Source organism: Macrotis lagotis, chromosome 2, assembly GCF_037893015.1.
Source record: "Macrotis lagotis isolate mMagLag1 chromosome 2, bilby.v1.9.chrom.fasta, whole genome shotgun sequence".
NCBI classification, from domain to species: domain Eukaryota; kingdom Metazoa; phylum Chordata; class Mammalia; order Peramelemorphia; family Peramelidae; genus Macrotis; species Macrotis lagotis.
In genome coordinates, this window is record NC_133659.1 from 213,065,053 (window position 1) to 213,088,608 (window position 23,556).

Here is a 23,556-nt window from a genome sequence, read left to right on the forward strand (position 1 = left end):
TAACTATATGGCTCAGTGGATAGAGCACCAGCCCTGGAGTCAGGAGGATCTGAGTTCAAATCTAGCTTCAGATTCTTAATAATTACCTAGCTTTATGACCTTGGGCAGGTCAATTAACTCCATTGCCTTAAATAAATAAATAAAAATTAAAAATAAAATAACTGTAGACAATATATAATATTTGAGAGTCTACCTGCCAAGACAAACACAGGAACTATATGGTAGAGTTAATATAATAAAAATGACCTAAATTAATTTACTTAATCAGTGAAATAATAGACTTTTTAGAATTCATATGGATGAACAAAATGTTGAGTATCAAGAAAAGAAAGTGATGAAAAAACGCAAAGAAAAGGGACCTAGCTATACCAGATCTAAAACTATAATGTAAAGTGGCTATCATCAAAACTAACTGATACTGCCTAAGAAATGGAGTAGCAGCAAATAACTATAGTAATCAACTTTGATAAATCCAAAGACTCCAGTCTTGGGAACAAGAATGCTCTCTTTGATAAAAACTGCTGAAAAAAAACCTGGAAAATAGTAGACATAGAAAAAATATCTCATACCCTATAGCAAGATGAGGTCAAAATGGGAGCATGATTTAAACATGAAGAGTGATACCATAAACCAATTAGAAGAGCAAAGAATTGTATACTTGTCAGATCTCTGGAGAGAAGAAGAATTTTTGACCAGATCAAAAAAAGGGGGGCAACAAGATAAAATGCAAAATGGATAATTTTGATTACATTAAATTAAAAAGATTTTGTACATACAAAACTAACATAACTAAGATTAGAAGGGGTGCAGAAAGCTGTGAATCTCTTTTTTCAGTAAGTTTTTCTAATAAAATATTAATTTCTTAATTATATAGAGAACAGAATTAAATTTATAAGAATTCAAATCATTCTCCAAATGATAGCTGGTCAAAGGATATGAACAGGATGTTTTCAGATGAAGAAATTAAACCTGTCTTTAGTCACATAAAAAATTCTTTAAATCACTATTGCTTAGAGAAATGAAAATTAAAACAACTCTGAACCACTACCTCATACCTATCAGACTGGCTAACATGACAAAAAAAAGAAAAAGATAAATATTGGAGAGGATATGGAAAAACAGGAACATTAATACACTGCTGGTAAAGTTGTAAACTGATCCAACCATCCTATAGAGTAATTTGGAACTAGACTCAAAGGGCTCTAAAACTATGCCTACCCTTAATCCAGCAATACCTACTAGTTCTATATCCCAAAGAGATCATAAATAAGGGGGAAGGATGCACATGTATAAAAATATTTAAAGCAGTTCTTTTTGTAATGGCAAAGAATTGGAAATTGAAGTGATATCCATCAATTGGGGAAATTTTGAATAAGTTGTAATATATGAATGTAATGGAATAATATTTAAGAAATAATGAACAGGGGCGGCTAGGTGGCACAGTGGATAAAGCACCAGCCCTGGAGTCAGGAGTACCTGGGTTCAAATCCGGTCTCAGACACTTAATAATTACCTAGCTGTGTGGCCTTGGGCAAGCCACTTAACCCCATTGCCTTGCAAAAACCTAAAAAAAAAAGAAAAGAAAAAAAAAGAAAAGAAAAGAAAAGAAAAGAAAAGAAAAGAAATAATGAACAGATAGATTTCAGAAAATCTTGGAAAATCTTACAAAAACGAATGATGAGTGAAGTGAGCAGAACCAAGAGAACATTGCACAAAGGGACACTATGTGATGATCAACTATGATAGACTTAGATCTTCTTAGCAATACAATGATCCAAGACTGGTGATGGAAAATGCTAACCTTGTCTAGAGAAAGGACTATCAAGTCTGAATACAAATTGAAGCTCACCATTTTCATGTATTTGTTGTTTTTTTTATGATTTTCCCTTTGCTTCTGATGATTTTTCACAACATGACTAATGTGAAAATATTTTAACATGATTGAAAATGTATAACTCATATCAGATTACTTGCTATCTACTTGGAACTCAAAATCTTACAAAAATGAATATTGAAAATTACCCTTACAGGTAATTGGAAAAGAAATAGAATACTATTAAGTAGGGGAAAAGAAGTTTGTTTTTTTTTCCCATTGGGATGAGGGAGGTAGATGGGAGAAAAATTAGATTTCTATCTTTATAATGGAATGGGACTGACAGAGTCAGAATTGCACTTCAGGAAAATTATTTTGGTTGCTTGAATGAATGATGAATTGAAGTAGATAGAAACCTGAGACAGGGAAACCAACTATAAGGCTATTGAGCAGATGACCAGAACAGTGGCTGTGTAAGTATAAAGGTTAGATGGAAATTAATTGTGAACAAGATATTTTGGCATACAAATTGAATATGCTTCTGAAAACAAGGCCTCTGTGAAAACTGACTGTTCATTTTTATTCATTGTAGTCAAATTAATCTATTATCAGACACTATAAAAACATCTTATTACCAAAGACAGGTGTTGTGATTATAGAAATGACTAAACTTGGCAAAAGATGGAGTATGTGGAATAAATGTGAGTAAATGATCAAAGATGACACTAAGGTTCCAAGTCTGACTGACTGAAAGTATGATGATTGCTCAGATTGTAGTGGGGAAACTGGAAAGAACAAAGGTTTTAGAGGGGAAAGACAATGAGATTTTTAAAAAAATATCTTGAATTTTGGATGTGTATAATATCTCCAATTCAGGATGTCTAATAGGAAGTTGTTGAATCAAGAATGGAGAGTAAAAATGGAGATTGGGGTTAAATAAGTAGATCAGAAAATAAGCCAAGTAAAAATCATCATCGAACTCATAGGAGCTGTTGACAACATCAGATAAGATGGTATAGGAGAAGAGGAGAGAACCCAAGAAAGAACTTTGGTCAGACTCACAGTTAATGTACGTACCATGGATAAAGATGACCAAACAAATGGGAAGAAACAGAAGAAAGAGTATCATGAAAATGTAGAGAAATAGAAGTATTGGTTCAATTTAACTTTCAAATTCAGACATCAACTTTTTAGGCACTCTTTGCTGAACATTAAAATTCTTAATAGGAAATTCTAATAGGAAGAAGTAGAGGACAGTTTTGTTTGTAGATCTCAAATTCCCAAATATTCTCACTCATGTTTCTAGTTTACATTTTCGTAGATTAAGAAAGGGCCATGAGACACCATTAAAAAATGTCAACATTACTTTTGCTGTCTATTTAGCTCTATATAGTTCATGTCAATGTTAGATTTTCTTTTTTAAATAATTTTTATTGATAACATTTTATCTTGTCCTACAGATTTTTCCTTATACTTATCTCTCTCGCCTTGCCAAGCAATCATCCTCAATTATTTTAAAAAGAAAAATATTGATAAGATCAATGAACACAACAATAAAATCTGACATTAATGATGATGTTTCACACATGGAGACCCTGACTTCAGCCAAAGAATAGAGGATATTGAGTTCTCATCTCTTCTTCGGGACAAAAATTTTGTAGTGTCACAAAATTCAATTTCCATAGTTTCTTTGCTTTTATCATTTATGTTTTAGTAGACATGTTGTATAATGTCTCTCTCCTCCCCTTGACAGAAATCAATCTAATAAGTGTTATACCCATAGAACTATGTCAATTATAAATACATATTAATAATGTTAGGAAGGAAGAATCAAACCAAAACAGGATAAAAAATATTAGAGAGAAAAATATATAAAACAATTTCTAAAAATTGTGCATAGGTTTTGGAGCAAGATGGCAACATGAAGCTAGCTTGCTCCCAGAATTTTCCCCTATAAAACTTTAAATGAAGCCTCTACACAAAACTAAAAACTACAGATCATTGAAACACAAGAGTGAAACAAGTTCTCAACTCAAGATATCATGGAGGATCTTCAGGAAAGGTCTGTTTCTTTGGGGGTAAAGGGGAAATATAGCTAGGTATAAGAGGAAGAGTGGAAAAGCTAGCTGGAAACTCAGCCACAGTGCAGCTTAGATCCTGGCTTAACAAAACACCCTGATAGCAGGCCAACAGGGAGGGGCCCCACCACAGACAAAGCCAATCCTTAGAAATGCTAGGGCAAAAAAGTTTAGGACTATACTCCCTGTACCCCAAGAGCCAAGTTCAACTATCAAAATGAGCCAAAAAAAATAATGCTAACCATAGAAAGCTACTTTTCATATAGGTATGATAAAAATGCCATTTCAGAATAAGAAAGCAGTGACAAATTGGCTACATTTAAAGTCTCAAAGGAGTTTAAGAATTGGCATGAAATCAAAACAATTTATGAATTATTGGTCTACCCAAAAGCCTTGATCAAATAAAAAAGACTAGGAAAATATCTTTCAGGAAATTATCATGGAAATTATTCTATGACAAGAAGACAAAATAGTCCCTGAAAGAATCCACAGAATCCACAGAAAGAATTCACAGGGGGCGGAGTCAAGATGGTGGTGCGAAGGCAGCATTTCCCTGGAGCTCCTTCCCCAAAAAAAATCCAAAAGTCATCAAATTATGAGTTTACCCAAAATTTAGAGGGGTAGAACCCACAGAAAGACTGAGTGATACATTTTCACAGTCCAAGATAACTAAGAAGCTCCTCGGGAAAGCTCTGTTTCATCAAGACTGGGAGTTGGAAAAAATCCCTGGCCTCAATCCAGCCCAACCCAGCCCAGCCCAGCCCAGGGATTACTAGGAACAGCTTGAAGGGGTGGTAGAAGGACTCTGCTGTGAAGTGAGGAGTACCAGTCACAGAAGCACCAGCAAGAATCGAGAATCAGGAGAAACCAACCTATACCTACAGAGCACAACCCACACATGGTAAGGGGATCAAGGGAGACTGCATAAATCTCTCTACTCTCCCTGGGGCAGGACTATGCTGTTTACCCGCACTCAGATACAGCTTGCAGTCTGGCCTTCCAAACTAGAATAGCAGGGACCCCCCTCACACCTCCAGGGCAGAGGGGAGTGCCTGTGGTCATCTACATATCAAAGCACAGATAAGAGAGCATAAGACCTTGAAGGAATAAAGGGCCCAGTAGGGTATGGAGGGGACCCAAAGCCTTGGAAATGCTGTAAATTAGTCTGGGGCTAAATTAGTCTTGAGCTAAGTAAACTATAGAAAAAGAAGAATCTGATTATAGAGAATTACTTTAGTCCCATGAAAGATCAAAACACATACTCAGATGACAACAAAATCGAAGTTTCAATATCCACAAGCTCCAAGAGAAATAGAAAATGGGCTCAGACTATGGATGAGCTCAAAAAAAAATAGACATTGAAAAGCAATTAAGGGAGATTGAGGAAAAATTGGGAGGAGAAATGAGAACAATGCAGAAAAATCACAAAAATTAAATCAGCAGCTTGGTGAAAGAATACAAAATATATTGAAGAAAATAATATGGTTAAAAACCAGGTTAGGCCTAATGAAAAACACAAATCAAAATGCCAATGAGGAGAAGAATTCCTTAAAAAGCAGAATTGGCCAGCTGGAAAAGGAGATAAAAAAGCTCTCTGAAGAAAATGACTCCTTCAAATGCAGAATGAAACTAAAGGAAGTTGATGACTTTGCAAGAAATCAGGAAGAAATAAAACTCTTCCAAAAAAATCAAAAAAATAGAAGAAAATGTGAAATATCTCACTGGAAAAAGAACTGACCTCAAAAACAGATCCAGAAGAAATAACTTTAAAATTATTGGACTACCTGAAAGTCATGACCAGGAAAAGAGCCTAGACTTCATTTTTCAAGAAGTAATACAACAAAATTGCCCTGAGATCCTAGAAGTAGAGGGTAAAATAGGAATTGAAGGAATTCACCGATTACCTCCTGAAAGAGATCCCAAAAGAAAAACTTCCAGGAATATTACAGACAAATTCCAAAACTTCCAAGACAAAGAGAAAATTCTAAAAGCTCCTAGAAACAAACAGTTTAGCTACCATGGCTCCATAGTTAGGATTGCATAGGATCTGGCAGCATCTACATTAAGGGCTCTTAGGTATTGGAATATGATATTCCAGAAGGCAAAAGATCTGAACAGAGCTAAATAGAAAGTTTGATCCTCAAGTACAGGACTCTGGTGAACCATAGAGGGGGTGCACGAGAAGAACTAACTATGAGGAACTTAATGATATTGAACTGTTTGTATTCAAATATGGGAAGAAGATATTGATAACTCATATGAACTTTTTCATTTATAAGAGCTTGTTAGAAGGAACATATCTAATAGGGCACAGGAAGGAATGGAATATAATGGTATAATATAGTAAAAAGATGGAGTTAATGGGTGATAAAGGGAAGTACTGAGAGGAAGAGAAAGGAGAGGAAGAAGGAGCTAAGAAATTTCACATAAGAGTCAACAAAAAGTTTTTTTCAATATAGTGGAATGGGAGAAGGCAAGGGAGGAATAAATGAATCTTCATTTTCATCAGAAATGGCTCAGAGAATAAATAAAAATAAACACTTAATAGTGTATAAAAATCTATCTTATCCTAGAGAAAAAAATGAGAATAGATGGATGGGATAAGGGGGAATGGGGGCAGGGAAGGGGGAATAGCTAATAAAAGAGAAGGAAGATTGTGGGAGAGGGTACTCAGATATGACACACTTTTGGACAGGGTCAAAATGAAAGGAGAGAGAGAGAGAGAGAGAGAGAGAGAGAGAGAGAGAGAGAGAGAGAATAGAATAAATGAGAGTAGGGGAGGAATAGAGTGGAGGGAAATACAGTTAGTAATAGCAACTGTGGGGAAAATATTGAAGCAACTTCTCTGGTGGACTTATGATAAAGAAGGCAACTCACCCCAGAGACAGAGTCATTGGAATCTGAACATAGACTGAAGTACATTTTTTTCTCTCTCACACACTATTCTTGAGGTTTCTCATCTTCTTGGGGGGAGGGGGGTTTATGTTTATTCTTATAACAAAATTATCATAATAATATAAATAAACCCAAAAAAGGCAAAAAAAATCCATAAGATCTACAGCATGAAACCACCTGAAAGAGACCCCAGAATAAAAACTCCAAAAAATTTTATATCGCAATTCTAGAATTTTTTAACTAAAGGAGAAAATATAGCAATCAGTCAAAAAGAAGTAATTTAAACACCAAGGAAGCACAATCAGAATTTTATAGAACCTATCAGCTTCAAGATTAAAGGATCAAAGGGCCTGGAAACTGATTTTCCAGAGAACAGGAATTAACCACCCTGCAAAATTCAGCATGTACTTTCAGGGGAAAAGATGAATTTTCAATGAAATAGAGTACTTCCAAAATTTCCTGATGAGAAGACTAGAATTTAATAGAAAATTTGATCTTCAAATACAGGATTCAAGAGACTCATAAAAAGGTAAACTGAAAAGGAAAATAAATCACTAGTCAAAAATGTTAAACTGTATACATCCCTTCAACAGCAGATACTTGTAACTCTTAAGAATTGTGTATCCTTTAGGATATATAAAAGAAACAAACTTAGAGAGAAGGCATGGATATAGAATGATCACAAAAGTGTTGAGCCTTTAGTCAATACCTTAGATAATGAGAGTTGAATATAGTAGAAGGGATTATACTTGGAGGATAAAGGTATAAATGAGTCATAGAGCAATATTGACAATGAGGTTTGGAACTGGACTTTTAGGATATGGGTATAAATAAGTCATGAAGCAATGTTTATAACAAGGGTTGTGATTTCTACTGGGACAGAGGGAGGGAGAGAACTTAGAGGGTCTGTATATAATTAAACTATGAAAAATTCTTACCTGACTAGATACTTTAGTTAAAGAAGTTTGTAGTACAATAGGAAAAGAGTACACTTAGAAGAGCTGGTCATAAATAGAACATGAAATGATTTTGCCTCATTCCTTACCTTAGTTAACAATGGTTGTAGTGTTATACTTGAAGTACTATGGGGTGGGGATGGGGGGCGATTGTGCCTGATACTTTAGTTAAGGAGGATTGTAGATAATTACTTTAGGCGGAATATAGTGCTATGGTTGCAGTGCTATAGGGATAGAGGGTAAAAGTATACCTAACTAATACTTTGGCTGGAGAGGGTTGTAATGCTATGGTTGGAGTACAATAGGAAGAAAGGGAAAGAATATGGCAGATATTTTAGTTAAGGAGGGTTCTAAGGCTATGGTTGTAGAACTATAGAGGCAGAGGGAAAGAGTATTTCAGATATTTTGGTTGGGAGGGTTGTAATGCTATAACTGGAGTACTATAGGGACAGTGGAAGAAAATATACTTAGAGGGACTGAACATGAAAAGATCATGAAGTAACTTTGCTCGGCTTGATACTTTTGGAGACAGTATGCTTAGAAAAGGAGATATAGGGGCAGGCAGGAGGTGCAGTGGATAGAGTACCAGCCCTGGAGTCAGGAGGACCTGAGTTCGAATGTGGTCTCAGACATTTAATAATTCCCTATTGCCTTAAATAAAATTTTTAAAAATTTAAAGGAAAAGAAAGGGAGATATAAATGGTGCATGAAAAGATTTTGCTTTGTATGATGATTTGACTCATGAGGATTGTGTGTCCATAGAGAAGATGTGAAAAGGTATCAGATAAACTGACTGTAATTTGATGTTATTTATGACTCCTGAGAAGCGTATTTCTAATGGAATAGAAAATGGGAGTGTATTTAGACAAAGAATATGAAGCAATGTAGTTTATCTATCAATCAACCCTTGAGAAATGTACTTCTAACAGGAGATGAAAGAAGTATATTTTGACAGAAAGGTTGTAAGTATAAGACAAGGGTAAAATAATAAAGATATGAAAAGAAGAATTATACTAGGAGATGACTGAAAATTGGAGGATAAATAACAGCATGTGAATAAGCACAAAGACCTATATTAGTAGAGGAAAGAAGGGAGGGTATAAATACTGAGTAAATCCTACTTTCAATAGATTTGGCCTAAAGAGAGAAAAATGTGCATTCCCTATTGAGTTTGAAAAATCAATCCAAACATACAATGAAGTGGGGGGAGAAAGGAAGAAGGGCCTGATAAAAGGTAAAGCTGAAGTAAAAGTAAAGTTAAAGTTAAAATTAAAAAGAAAAGTTAAAGAGGAAAGGGAGCAAAAAATTGGTGAGGTGGGATAAGGGAAAAGTATAGGAGAAAATTAGTATAGAGGGAATGGGATATAAATATGAATAAAATGAATTTTCCCATAAAATAGAAGGAGATAGCAGAATGAACTTTTTAAAAAGAATCCTACAATATGTTGCTTAGAAGAAGCACATTTGAAGCAGAGAGAGAAACACACAGGTTAAAGGTAAAAAGGTAGAGCAAAATAAATTATGCTTCTGTGCAAGAAAATAATCATAGGTGGCAATCCTGATCTCTGACAAAAGCAAAAAGCAAAAAGCAAAAATATAAATCATTAAAAAGGATAAGATAGAAAAGTACATATACTTAAAAGACATCATAGGCAATAAAGTTATATCATTATTAAACATATGTACACCAGGTGGTATAGCACCCAAATTCTTAGTGGAGAATCTGAATGAAATACAGGGAGATGTAGACAGCAAAATTTTAAAAGTGGGGGACCTCCACTCCATCTCTCAGAATTATATAAATCTAACACAAAATGAAAAGGAAGGAAGTTTGGAAGGTAATTAGAACTTTAGAAACTTAGATGTAATAGACTTCTGTAGAAAAATAAATGGAATGGAAAGAAATATATCTTTTTCTCTGCAGTATATGGCATCTATACAAAAATTGATCTTGTAATAAAGCGCAAAATCCTTACAATCAAATGCAGAAGAGCAAATATTAAATGCATGATTTTTAGGTTATGATGCAATAAAAATTGCATGTAATAAAGGGCCATGGAAAGATAAACCAAAAATAGATTGAACACCAAATAGAACGATTTTAAAGAATAAGTGAATTGAACAATAAATCATAGAATAACCAAGAATTTTATACAAGACAAAGACAACAATGAGACATAAAGCCAAAATTTATGAATTGCAGTCAAAAAAGTTTTTATGGGAAATTTTCTCTCTTTAAATGTTTATATGAATAAAATAGAGAATGAAGATATCAATGAATTGGGCATGCAACCAAAAAAGTTAGAAAAAGAACAAATTAAAGATACTCAATTAAGGGGGAAGAACCAAACTAAAGCCAGACACTTCCCTAAATTCTCCCATTCTAAACACCTTTAAATAATGACTCTAACCAAATTCTAGAGTGGCAGAATCCACAAAAAGACTGAGTAAAACAATTTTCCAGTCCAATACAACTTGGAAAATCCATGGGAAAGGTCTGTTGCTCTAGCGTCAGAAAGGAACCAGCGTGCAGTACAGGCCATGCCAGAACAAACCTAGTCCAGCCATCTAATAATAGACCACAGAGCTCCTAGGCCCCTGGAAGCAGTGGCAGTTTCCAGACCTCTCAGCCCAAAGTTTGTCAAGGACAACTTGGAATGTCATTAGGAAAACTTAGCCACACCAGAATGAGAGGGGAGCCCAGTCCAGTGCAGGCCTCATTACAGACTTGACCCTAGACCTGGGGACTCACCTGGCAGCTGCTACCAGAGCATTCAGCTCACAGAGGAGGTCAGGGGAGATTGCAGAGGTCTATTTGCTATCCCTGAGATTCTGTCGCTTCACCCATACTCAGATCTGCATTGCAATTTGGGACCCCAGGCTCAGGAAAAGGAAAAGCACAATAGAACTCACTGCCTGCAACAGAGCAGGGACTCTCTTCATAGTTCCAGGGCAGAAAGGAGTGCTTGTGGTCATCCACAGAACAGAGCACAAGTCAGAAGAGTAGTCATAGTATCTCATAAAACTTGGAGGAATTGAGAATTTCAGGGGTATCCCTGAAAACAACTGGAAAAAAATCATCAAATGTTTGGGACAATGCATCCTCCACCATGGAAATATTTCCCTATCCTAAGAAAGAGTTAAAATTAAGTCAAAGATTGGGGAAATGAGCAAACAGAAGAAAAAAAATCCAGCCATCTACAATTACTTTGGTCGTATGACAGATGAAAATTCATACTCAAAACTTCTGAAAACAATAACCTCCACAAAAAAATATGAACTTGCTTCAGGTTGTGAAAGAACTCAAAAAAAGATTTTGAAAATCAAGTAAAGGAGATAGAGGAAAAATTGGGAAGAGAAAAGAGAGTGATGCAGGAAAATTGTGAAAACCAAGGCAGTAGCTTAGTGAAGGAATTACAAAAAAAAATGCTGAATAAAATAACATCTTAAAAACCAGTTTGACCTAAATGGAAAAAAACAATCCAAAAGGCCAATGAGAAGAAGAATGCCTTAAAAAGCAGAACTGGCCAGATGAAAAAGGAGATATAAAATCTCTCTGCAGAAAATAATTCTTTAAAATGTGGAATGGAGTTAAGGGAAGCTGATGACTTTATGAGAAATCAAGAAACAATAAAAAGAAACCAAAAGAATGAAAAGCTACAAGAAAATGTGAAATATCTCATGAGAAAAACAACTTACCTGGAAAACAGATCCCAGAAACATGGTATAATACTTATTGGGCTACCTGAAAATCATGACCAGGAAAAATTATAGATTTTATTTTTCAAGAAATAATCCAGCAAAATTGCCCTAAGATCCTAGAAGCAAAGGGTAAAATAGAAATTGAGGAAATCTACCAACACCTCCTGAAAGAGATCTCAAAAAAATCCTCCCAGGAATATTATAACCAAATTCCAAAATTCCCAAGTCAAAGAGTAAATACTATAAGCAGCCAAAAAGACACAATTCAACTACCATGGCACTACAGCCAGGATTATACAGGATTTGGCAGTCTATATGAAGGATTCATAGAACTTGGAATATGATATTCTGGAAGGTAAAAGACATTGGCTTACAATCAAGAATCAACTATCCAACAAAGGACATCTTCCAGGGGAAAAGATGATTATTCATTGAAACAGAGGACTTTCTATTGAAACTATTGAGACTATTCCTATTGAAACATCAGAGTTGAACAAAAAGTTTGATCTCCAAGTTCAGGACTCAGCATAGAGAGGGTGGATGGGAAGAGCAAATCATGAGGGAACTTAATGATGTTGAACTGCTTGTATTCCTGTGTGGGAAGATGATTCTGATAATTCATATGAGCTTTCTCATTTATTAGGGCAGTTAGAAGGAGAATATATAGACAAGGAACAGGAGAGAGTTGAATTTGAAAGTATAAGATATAAAAAGATGGAGTTAATGGAGGAGAAAGGAATGTATTGGGAGAATGGGAGAAAGGGAGAAGAGAGGTAGAATGGGGCAATTTATTTTACATAAAAGAGGCAAGAAAATTTTTTGCAATGGAGTGGAAAAAGGGGAAGGCAAGGGGAAGGGAGTGAGCCAATACTCTCATTTGAAGTGATTCAGATGGGAATAACAAAGATGCTCAATTGGGTAAAGAAATCTACCCTAAAGGAAAATAGGAGAGGAAAGAAATGTGGAAAAGGTGATGAGGGCGAGGAAGGGGGGCTGTAGATGATAGATGAGAAGGAAGATTGGGGAAGAGGGTAATCAGATGCATCACACTGAATAGGGATAGGATGAAAGGAGAGAGAGAGAGAGAATAGAATAAATGGGTGGAGGGGAATGGAATTCAGAGAAATACAGTTAGCAACAGCAACTGTTGGGAGTGGAACTGTTGAAACAATTTCTTTGATGGACTTATGATAAAAAAAATGCAATGCATCTCAGAGATAAAGTTGATGGGGTCTGAATACAGATTGAAGTATACTTTATTCCCTCACTTTATTTTTCTTGTGGTTTCTCTTTTGTGTGGGGGAGGAGGAGTTTTGTTTACTTTTACAACATGACTATTATAGTAATGTTTTTCATTACTGCATCTTTTTAACCTACACTATGTAACTTATTTTCTCTTTTTTTTAAATGTTATTTATTTAAGGCCATGGGGTTAAGTGACTTGCCCAAGGTCACACAGCTAGGCAATTATTAACTGAGACCAAATTGGAGCTCAGCTCCTCCTGACTCCAGGGTGGTGTTCTATGTACTGCACCACCTAGCTGCCCCTAAAGTAACTTGTTTTCTCAATTACTGAGTAGGGTGGGAACAAGAGAAAGAATTTGGAATTCAAGGTTTTGGAAGTAAATGGTGCTCTATCCACTGTACCATGTAGCTGCTCCAAGGGTATAAAATTAAAATTAAAAAAAATAGACCACTCTTCACCCCTAAAAAAGATCTTCAATTACATGTCAAATTGGAAATTCTGAAAATCAATGGAGAAATTAATAAAATTGAATTCAAGACACCATTGGTCTAATAAATAAAACTAAGAGTTGGTTTTATGATAAAATGCAATAAAATAGATAAACCTTTAGTTCATCTGATTTTTTTAAAAAAGAGAAAGAAGAAAACCAAATAACCAGCATCAAAAATGAAAATGGTGAACCCTCCACCAATTTGGAGCTATTTTTCACAACTGCATGTCAATAAATTTGGCAATCTGATTGAAATGGATGAATATTTACAAAAAACTAATCAGATTAATATGAGGAAATAAAATACTTAAACTCATTTCAGAAAAATAAATTGAAGAAACCATCAATAAACTTCCTAAGAAAAAATTTCCAGACCCAGATGGATCTACAAGTGAATTCTATGAAACTTGTAAGAAATAATTAATTCTATTATAATTATAATATATTATATATAATATAAATATTATTATATATTATATATAAATATATATATAAAATATTATTATATAATAATTATATATAAAATATTTTAAAAATAGGAGTTCTGCCAAATTTTTATGACACCAATATGGTGAGGATAGCTATACCAGAATAGCCAAAAAAGAAAAAGCCAATGACAATTTTATACAAATCTCCCTAATGAACATTGATTGGAAATTGAGGAAAAAATTGTTAAATAAAATTTTAACAAAGAGATTACAAGTTATTACTAAGATAACACATCATGATCAGGTAGGATTTGTACTAGTTAGGCAGGAATGGTCCAATATCAGGAAAATAATCAACATAATTGAATATATCATAATAAAACCAAGAAAAATCATATGATTATCTCATTAGATGCAAAAAAAGCATTCAAAAATACAATACCCATTCCTATTAAAAACACAAGAAAATAAAGGAATAAATGGAATTTTCCTTAAAATAATAAGCAGCATCTAGCTAAAAATATCAACAAAACTTATATGTAATGGGTATGAACTAGGAGCATAGCCAATAAGATCAGGGATGAAATAAAAATGTCTGCTATCCCCATTTTTATTCAATATGGTATTGGAAATATTAAACAACAATAAGAGAAGAAAAAGAAATTGAAGGAATGTGAATAGGTGATGAGGAAGCAAAATTTTCACTCTTTGTAGATGATATATTCTTAGAGAACCCTAGGAAATCAACTAAAAAACTAAATGAAACAATTAAAACTTCAGCAAAGTAGCACACTATAAAATAAACCCACATAAATCATCACCATTTCTATAAATGATGAGCAAAGCCCAACAGTAAGAGATAGAAATCCATTTAAAATGGGAGAAAGGTGATGGGGGAGAGGAAGGGAGGCTGCAGATGAAATTCCATTTAAAATAACTGCAGATGTTGGAGGGGATGTGGAAAATCTGGGACATTAATGCATTGTTGTTGGAGTTGTGACCTCATTCAACCTCTCCAGAGAGCAATTTGCAATTATGGCCAAAAGATAATAAAAATGTTCATACCTTTCGATCTTGCAATATCACTCCCGGGTCTATATATTCTGAAGAGATCAAGAAAAAAGGGTAAGAATCCCACATGTACAAAAATATTCATAGTTCTTCAAGTAGTGGCAAACAATTGGAAAGTGAGGGGATGCCCATCATTTGGAAAATGGCTGAACAAATTGTGGCATATGGATGAAATGGAACACTTTTGTTCTATAAGAAATCATGAGGGATGGGATTTCAGAAAAAGCCTGGGAAGACTTGTATGAATTGATGCTGAATGAAATGAGCAAAACCAGGGGGGCAGAGCCAAGATGGCAACAGGAGAAGAGCCTCTCTTAGGTGCTCTCTCTAAAAATTTATAAAGTAAGGACTCTAACTAAACTTTCAAGAGACAGAACCCACAGAGGGATCCAGTGAGGCAATTCTCCAGCCCAAGGTAACCTGGAAAATAGCAGAAAGACTCCTCTCCATGGGGTTAGAGGGGTGGCCCTCCAGAGTGAAGAACTTCAGCCTCCTGGAAAACTATCCACCTTAATAGCAACATTATGTGATGATCAATTATGGTAGACAGCTCTCAGCAAAACAGTAATCAAAGACATATTTACAAGACCTGTGATAGGAAATATCATCCACACCCAGAAAAATAACTATTTAGCCTGAATCCTGATCAAAGCATACTATTTTCATTTTTAAAATCTGTTGTGATTTTTCTTACTCACCATTTTCCCCCTTTTATTTATCCTTCTTTCACAAATGACCAATATGGAAATATGTTTAACATTACTGTATATGTACAATATGTATCAGATCACTTATTATCATGGGTACACAGGAGGGAAGGAGGGAAGGAGAAAATGTGGACTACAGGCTCAGGTGGTTGCTGAGCCTTAGAGAGGTGGTATGTGGGCTTGGGACCTCTTGCGTCCGGGCCAGTGATCAGTCTGCTGCACCATTCAGCTACCCTACAGCACATTTAAGAAGAGGGATAGAGTGAAAGGAGAGAGAAAATATAGTGTAGGGTAGTGGGGAAATATGAATGGAGAATGGAGGGAGTTGCCATCAGCAATGGCAACAGTGGAAAAATATGGACGTAGCTTTTGTGATGGAATTATTGTAAAGAATGTGATCCAACTGAGACAGAGCTGGTGGTGTTGGAACACAGACTGAAGCACAATTCATTATTATTATTATTATTATTATTATTATTATTATTATTTTGGGGGTTGCAGGGCAGATGGGGTTGGGTGGTTGGCCAAGGGCCGCACAGCTGGATGATTGTTGAGTGTGTGGGGACAATTTTGGACCCAGGTGCTATGGACTCTGGGGCCAGTGTTCCATCCACTGTGCCACCTGGCTGCCCCTATTTTAATTATCATCATCATCATCATCATCATCATCATCATCATAATTATTATTATTATTACTATTATCATTATCATTTGGGGGGGGGTTGCAGGGCAATAGGGTTGGGGTGGCTTGCCCAGGGTTGCACAGCTGGGTGAATGTTGGGTGTCTGGGACCAAATTTGGGCTTGGGTACTCCCGACTCCAGGGCCAGTGCTCCGTCCACTGTGCCACCTAGCTGCCCCTATTATTGTTATTTTTTTTAATTTTAATTTTAATTTTTTCCTATTTCCTTTACTTTATTATTCATCAGGGTCTATATTTCGGGGGAGGGGTATTATGTTTACTCTTAAACAAGAATATTTTAGTAATGTATAAAAAAACATTTGTACAAAATAAAATAAATATAATCAAAATTGAGAAAAAGAAAAGAAATGAGCAGAACAAGAAGATTATACACACTAACAACAACATGGGATGATAATCCACCATGACAGATTTGTTCATTCCATCACTGCAATAATCAGGGACAATTTTAGGGGATCTGAGATGGAGAATACTATCTGTATCCAGAGAAGGAATTGTTGAATTTAAATGAAGACCAAAGCTTATTATCTTCACTTTTTTTTAAAGTGATCATATATTATATAATTTTGCTATTTCTAATATTTTATTTATTCCTTTTGAATCTGATTCCTTTTCTCACAATTTTGATCTATGCTTTTCATGAATGCAAATGTACAACCTATATCAGATTGCCTTCTATGGGGGGAGAGGGGAGGGAAGGGAGGGAGGGAGAAAAAATGTAAAACTCAAAACTTTGAAAAAATAAAATTTGGCAAAACTACCATTATGTATACTTGGAAAACAAATAAAACATTAATATAATAAAAATAAAGTAATTGCAGATAACATAAAATACTTGGCAAGCTACCTCCCAACTCAAACCCAGAAACTATAAAAACAATTACAAAATACTTTTCACACAAATAAAATCAGATCTAAACAATTGGAAAAGCATCAATTGCTCAAGGTTACTTTGAACTAATAAAATAAAATGACAATCCTGGCCAAATTAGATTACTGACTAACTGCCATGCCAATCTAGCTACCAATAAACTATTTTACAGAGCTATAAAAAATAGTAACAAAATTCAACTACAGCAACAAAGATTAGGAATACTAAGGGAATTGGTGAAAACTATGCAAAAGAAGGTGGTCTATTTATACCAAATATAAAACTATTTTATTAAGTGGCAGTTATCAAAACTGCTTGGTATGTTTAAGAGGTAGAGTAATGGATCAGTGGATTAAAGGAGGTACAAAAGAAATAGTAGTAAATGATTATAATAATCTATTGTTTGACAAACCCAAACACATTAGCTTCTGGGATAAGAACTCACTATTCAACAAAAACTAGGTTTAAATCTACATCTTTTATCCTTTATCAAAATAAAATAAAAATGAATACAGAATTTAATCATAAAAGGTGATAACATAGTCCAGTTAAGAGATCAAGAAATACTCTGTCAAATCTATGGAGTGGAGGGAGGGAATTTATGACCATATAAGAAATAGACAATATTATAAACTGAAAAACATGATTTTGACTATTTTAAATTAAAAAACTTTTGCAGGTTCTGGCCAAGATGAAGGAGAGAAGACAGGCCTTGTGCTCAAGTCTCCTGATTTTCCCTCATATATGATATGAAACAAACCTCTTAATAGAAATCTGATTGGCAAAACCCAGAAAGAAAAGCTAGGAGAAGAACAGCTACCTCAAAGTATGTCTTCATGGATCATGGGTGAGCCAGGCACAGAGAACAGAGAGCCAGTGGAGGTGTGGTGAGAACCACACTAACCTAAGATCAGCCCTGGAGGCTATTCCTGTGAGAAACACTCTGAGAACCAACTGGAGAGTAGAGGGTTTGGTGGTGGGACTGAGAGTCTGGGGCTTACCCCAAGGGCTGGAAAGTGAGTTCCAGTTTCTAGCACTCCCAATGGTCAGTGAGCAAAGCCTCTAGCACCCACTCCAGGCAGGCCCATGTGGAGTTTCTAAACCCAGTCAGTGAATCCTCTAGAGATCACAACACTAAACCTCTGTGAACCAGCCCCACCACAACACAAGATCTTAGGAAAATGAAGAAAGGCCAGCAGCAAGGGGGGGGGGGGGTCCATAGAAAAATTCCTAGAAGGAAAAGATACTAACTCAGAGAGATGTAGAACTTCTGAGGAGAATCTGATTTGATCTGCAGCATAGAAAGATGTCCTTGAAGAAATCAGGAAGAAGTTTAAAAATCAATTGGAAAATTTAAGTAAAGAAACTCAAGAGAACATTAACACCTTGCAATGAGAAAACAAATCCTTGGAAAATACAATTGGACAGATGCAAAAAGAAAATAATTCTCTCAAAACGTCAATTGGTCAGGGCAGCTAGGTGGCGCAGTGGATAAAGCACTGGCCCTGGAGTCAGGAGTACCTGGGTTCAAATCTGGTCTCAGACACTTAATAATTACCTAGCTGTGTGGCCTTGGGAAAGCCACTTAACCCCATTGCCTTGAAAAATCTAAAAAAAAAAATAAACTTCAATTGGTCAAATGGAAAACTCTTACAAAAATAGAATTTACCAGTTGGAAAAGGAGTTGCAAAAGGTAAATGAATTAAATTCTTCTCCAAAAAGAAAGAATGGAGTCTGTGGAAACCAATGACTTCATGAGATAACAAGAATCTGGTATCATGGAACCAAGAGTTAGTTTTTTTTGCAAAAACCAATAAAATTGATAAATCTCTTGTCCATTTGATTAAAAAAAGAAAGAAGAAAACCAAATTGCTAGTATCATAAATGAAAAAGGTTAACTCACCACCAATGAAGAGGAAATTAAAGTGATATTTAAGATTTATTTTTCCAACATTATGTTAATAAATTTGACAATAAGTGAAATGGATAAATATTTACAAAAATATAACTTGCCCAGGTTAAATGAAAAGAAAATTAAATACATAAATAACCCATAGCCATATGGAAAATTGCTCTAAATCACTAATTATTAGATAAATGCAAATTAAAGCAACTCTGAGGTACCACCTCACACCCCTCAGACTGACCAATATGACCAGAAAGTAAAATGATCTATGTTGGAAGGGATGTGGGAAATCTGGGTCACTAATGTATTCTTGGCAGAGCTGTGGATTCATCCAACCTTTCTGGAGAGCAATTTGAAATTATGTCCAAAAGGCAACAAAAATGTGAATATCCTTTGATCCAGCAATACCACTACTGGGTCTATACCCTGAAGAGATTATGAAAAAGGGTAAAAACTTCACTTGTACAAAAATCTTCATAGCAGTTCTGTTTGTGGTGGCAAAGAATTATAAACTGAGTGAATGTCCATCAATTCAGGAATGGCTTAATTAACTGTGGTATATGTTTGTGATGGAACACTATTGTTCTATTAGAAATCAGGAGGGTCGGGGATTCAGGGAAGCCAGGAGGGATTTGTATGAATTGATGCTGAATGAGATGAGCAGAACCAGAAGAGCACTGTACACCCTAACAGCAACATGGGGGTGATATTCAACTTTGATGGACTTGCTCTTTCCAACAAGGCAACAATCAGGCACAATTTTGGGATATCTGCATCAGAGAATGCCATCTGTATCCTGAGAAAGAATCATGGAGTTTGAACAAAGACCTTTAATTTTAATTAAATTAATTTTTAAATGCTATCTTTTTATGAAATTTTGCTATAGTTCATACTTTATGTTTCTTCCTTGAGGATATAATTTCTCTCATTACATTCAAGTTAGATCATTGCATACCATGGAAACAGACTGCCTTCGGGGGGGGGGGGGGGGGGAGGTGGCAGGGAGCAAGATTAGGTGAAAAATTGTAAAATTCAAAATAAATAAAATCTTTCTTTAAAAAAGCTTTTGCACTAATAAAACAAATGCAACCAAGATTAGAAGGAAAACATGAATCTGGGAAACAATTTTCAGTTAGTGTTTCTGATAAAGCACTCATTTTCAAACTACACAGAGATCTAAATCAAATTTATAAGATTATAATAAATAAATGGTCAAAGGATACTAACAGGCAGCTTCCAAATGAAGAAATTAAAGCTATATATAGTCACATGAAAAAATTCTCCAAATCATCATTGATTAGAGAAAGATAAATTAAAACAACCAATGGAAAATTCTGGAGAGGTTGTGGAAAAATATGGACATTAATATAACATTAGGGAGTTGTGAACTGATCTAATCATTTTGGAGAGCAATCTGGTACTATGCCCAAAGAGCATTAAAACTGATTATACACTTTGACCCAGCAATACTAATACTAGATCTATTTCCCAAAGAAATCATAAAAACAAACAGGGAAAGACTTATATGTTCAAAAATATTTATAGAAGATCTTTCTGTAATGACAAAGAATTAGAAATTGAGGGGATGCCCATCAACTGGACTTTGACTGAATAAGTTCTGATAACTGAATGTTACAGAGTACTATTGTTTTATAAGAAACCATGAATGGTTGCATTTTAGAGAAACATGAAAAGACTTACATGAACTGGTGCTGAATAAAGGGAATAGAACCAAGAGAACATTGCATACATTATCAACAACATTGTAAGACAATCAGTTATGATGGAGGTAGCTCCTCTCAGCATTTCAGAGATCAAGTCCAACCATGAAAGCCCAACTATGAATGTCATCCACATCCGGGGTGGGGGGGGAACTGGAATCTGAAGGCATGTTATGTTCTCCTTTTTAAAAACTTCTTTTATGTTTTTCCTTTCTATCTCATGGTTTTCTTTCTTTCCTCTTAATTCTCTTATATAAAATGACTAATATGTAAATCTATTAAACACAAACATACATGTACTACTTTTACTACATTAATCATCACCATGCAGAATGGTAAGGGAAGGGAGGATGGTAAAAAAAAAAATGTATTATGCATAAATCTTCAAATGGATGAATGCTGAAAAACAACCAAAGCAAGTAATTGGAAAAATAAAATTTTCATTAAAAGAGAAAAAAATGTTAGATAGTAAGCTTTGGTTTGCATTTAGGCTTCATAGTTCCTTCTCTGTTCATGATATTTTGCACCACAAGTCTTTTGGAATTGTCCTTGATTATCATATTGATGAAATGAACAAGGACATGTTAGCTGATTATTATCCAATGTTGCTGTTAGTTTATGTAAGTTCTGGTTCTGCTTACTTCACTCAACATCAGTTCATGTCTTTTCCAGGCTATTCTAAAGTTCAATCCCTCATGATTTCTTATAGTATAATGCAAAGTAATGTTTGTCCTTCATTTTAAAATATCATGATATCAGGGAAGTAATGCCATGACAAGCACATGAATTGGATTTGAGTAAGAAGGTGCTCTGCTAAGCCTCACTTTCTCTTCCAGGGTCATCTGGGTTCAGTGGCCAGATATGAATCAGGACAGCTGCAGATGGCTCTGGATGTGAGGCAATGAGAGGTAAGTGACTTGCCCAAGGTCACACAGCTAGTAAGTGGAAAGTATCTGAGGTTAGATTCAAACTCCCATCCTCCTGAATCCAAGGCCACTGCTTTATCCACTGCACCAGCTAGCTGCCCCGTGATTTCTTATGAAATAATAGTGTTCCTTTACTTTTTTATACCGCAATTTGTTCAGTCATAATCCAATCGATGGGCATATGCTCAATTAAATTCCTCCTTTTCCAAATCTGTTTTTATTCCACTATTACATGCTGACTCTTTCTTCTTAAATTTCTCAAACATAATGTAGCTGAGTTCTTGTCAAAAGTTGTATACTTGAAGTAAGTTCCCACCTAAAGAATAGAATCAGAAATCTAGAGGGAAAAAAATCAATCTCAATTGTCTGTAAGTAGTCGAAGTGTGAAAGGCACAATAATCAGTTCACACCAGGCTTCCAAAGACAAACAGCCAGCTTTTGCCTAAAGACAGATGCCTTTTGGTATACTAGTTAGAGTTTTAACAATTTCAGGATAACTCTAAGGAAAAAAATTAAGGAAAGAAATGGGCAACTGAACTTGGTATGTTCCTTGCAAGGAATGTCAAGGGGTCAACTGGCATTTCCTCTGCTACTCCCCAGTAGAGGAGGAAAAATGTTGTTGCCTTTTGCCACCTAGAGCTAAACCTCCACCTTTTCTTTAATCTCTACTAAGAAAGCATTCAAAGATTTAAACACATACACACACACACACACACACACACACACACACACACACACACACACACACACAGACATTCAGTTATCATCCTATACTTCCCAACACACACATCTGTAAATCCCTTCAAGGATAAATAGATGCCAGTTGGGTTTTTGAGGGGGGCAGTATGCACCAACCAGCCAATTATTCACAGTGCAATATTATTTATTGTTTACCCCAGAAACAAACTAAAAGCTGCTACAAAACATCCATTTCTGCTATTTCTAACACTCTGAGAAAAGTGAGAGTCACAAGGTTGCTAGTTGACTTTTGCAAGGGAACAACTATGGGCAAAATAGAAGTCAGTTTATTATTCAGAATTGAATTAGACTTATTCTACATGTTGTATTCTTTACTCTTAACATACGAATTACTCGCATCAAGCACTTGTCCACAGACTGCCCAGCATTAATGACTCTAAATAGAAAATCATTCACATTCATTCCCAGATTTGTGCTTTTTAAGATTAAGAAATTATTTGTAAAGCTGAGTTGATTAGTTCATTCATTCATTCAACAAACATTTGTAGAATACTTTCTATGGATCCAGAAAAGTGTACTAGCCACTAAGAATGCTAAAAAGATAAATTACATGGTCTTTGACTTAATTAATTAAAAATTAATAGATGTAAGATAAACTAATAAGACTAGTACAAAACAAAACAAGAAGATTGATGATAATCACATTTATATAGCATTTCAAAATTTACGGAGCACTTTACTTATGAAAGTAATGCAAGTAAAATTATTCCCATTTAATATATGAAATACCAGTCTTCAAAGAACTGAATTTAAGAGTTCAAATATGTCCTCAGACACTTACAGTTTGTATAAACATGAGTGAGTCATTCTGCCTGCCTCAGTTTTCTTATCTATGAAATAAATATAATGGCACCTATCTCTCAGGGATATAATGAGACTATTCGATTTTGCAAATCTTAAAGTGCTATAAAAGACTAGTCAATAGTATACTTATGATGAAAGGTTTAGCATGGGACCTAGAATATAAAAGACACATAATAAATGCATATTGATTGGCTGACTGTCTGAAGAACTTCACCCAAAAGTAATAGTAAAGTTATTCTCTAAAAGATCTAAGAACACAGAACAGGCACATAATGACAGTAAAGGAAAACAAATGAATAGATCAAGTGTTTCATTATTACTCATGTAATAATGATGATACTAATAACAGCTAACATATGATCCATTAAGACTTGCAAAACACATCTTCTTTTATGCTTTCAACAACTCTTTGAAGTAGGTGCTATCATTATTTCCACTTTTCAAATAAGGAAAATGAGTTTAAAGGATTTCTCAGGGCCAT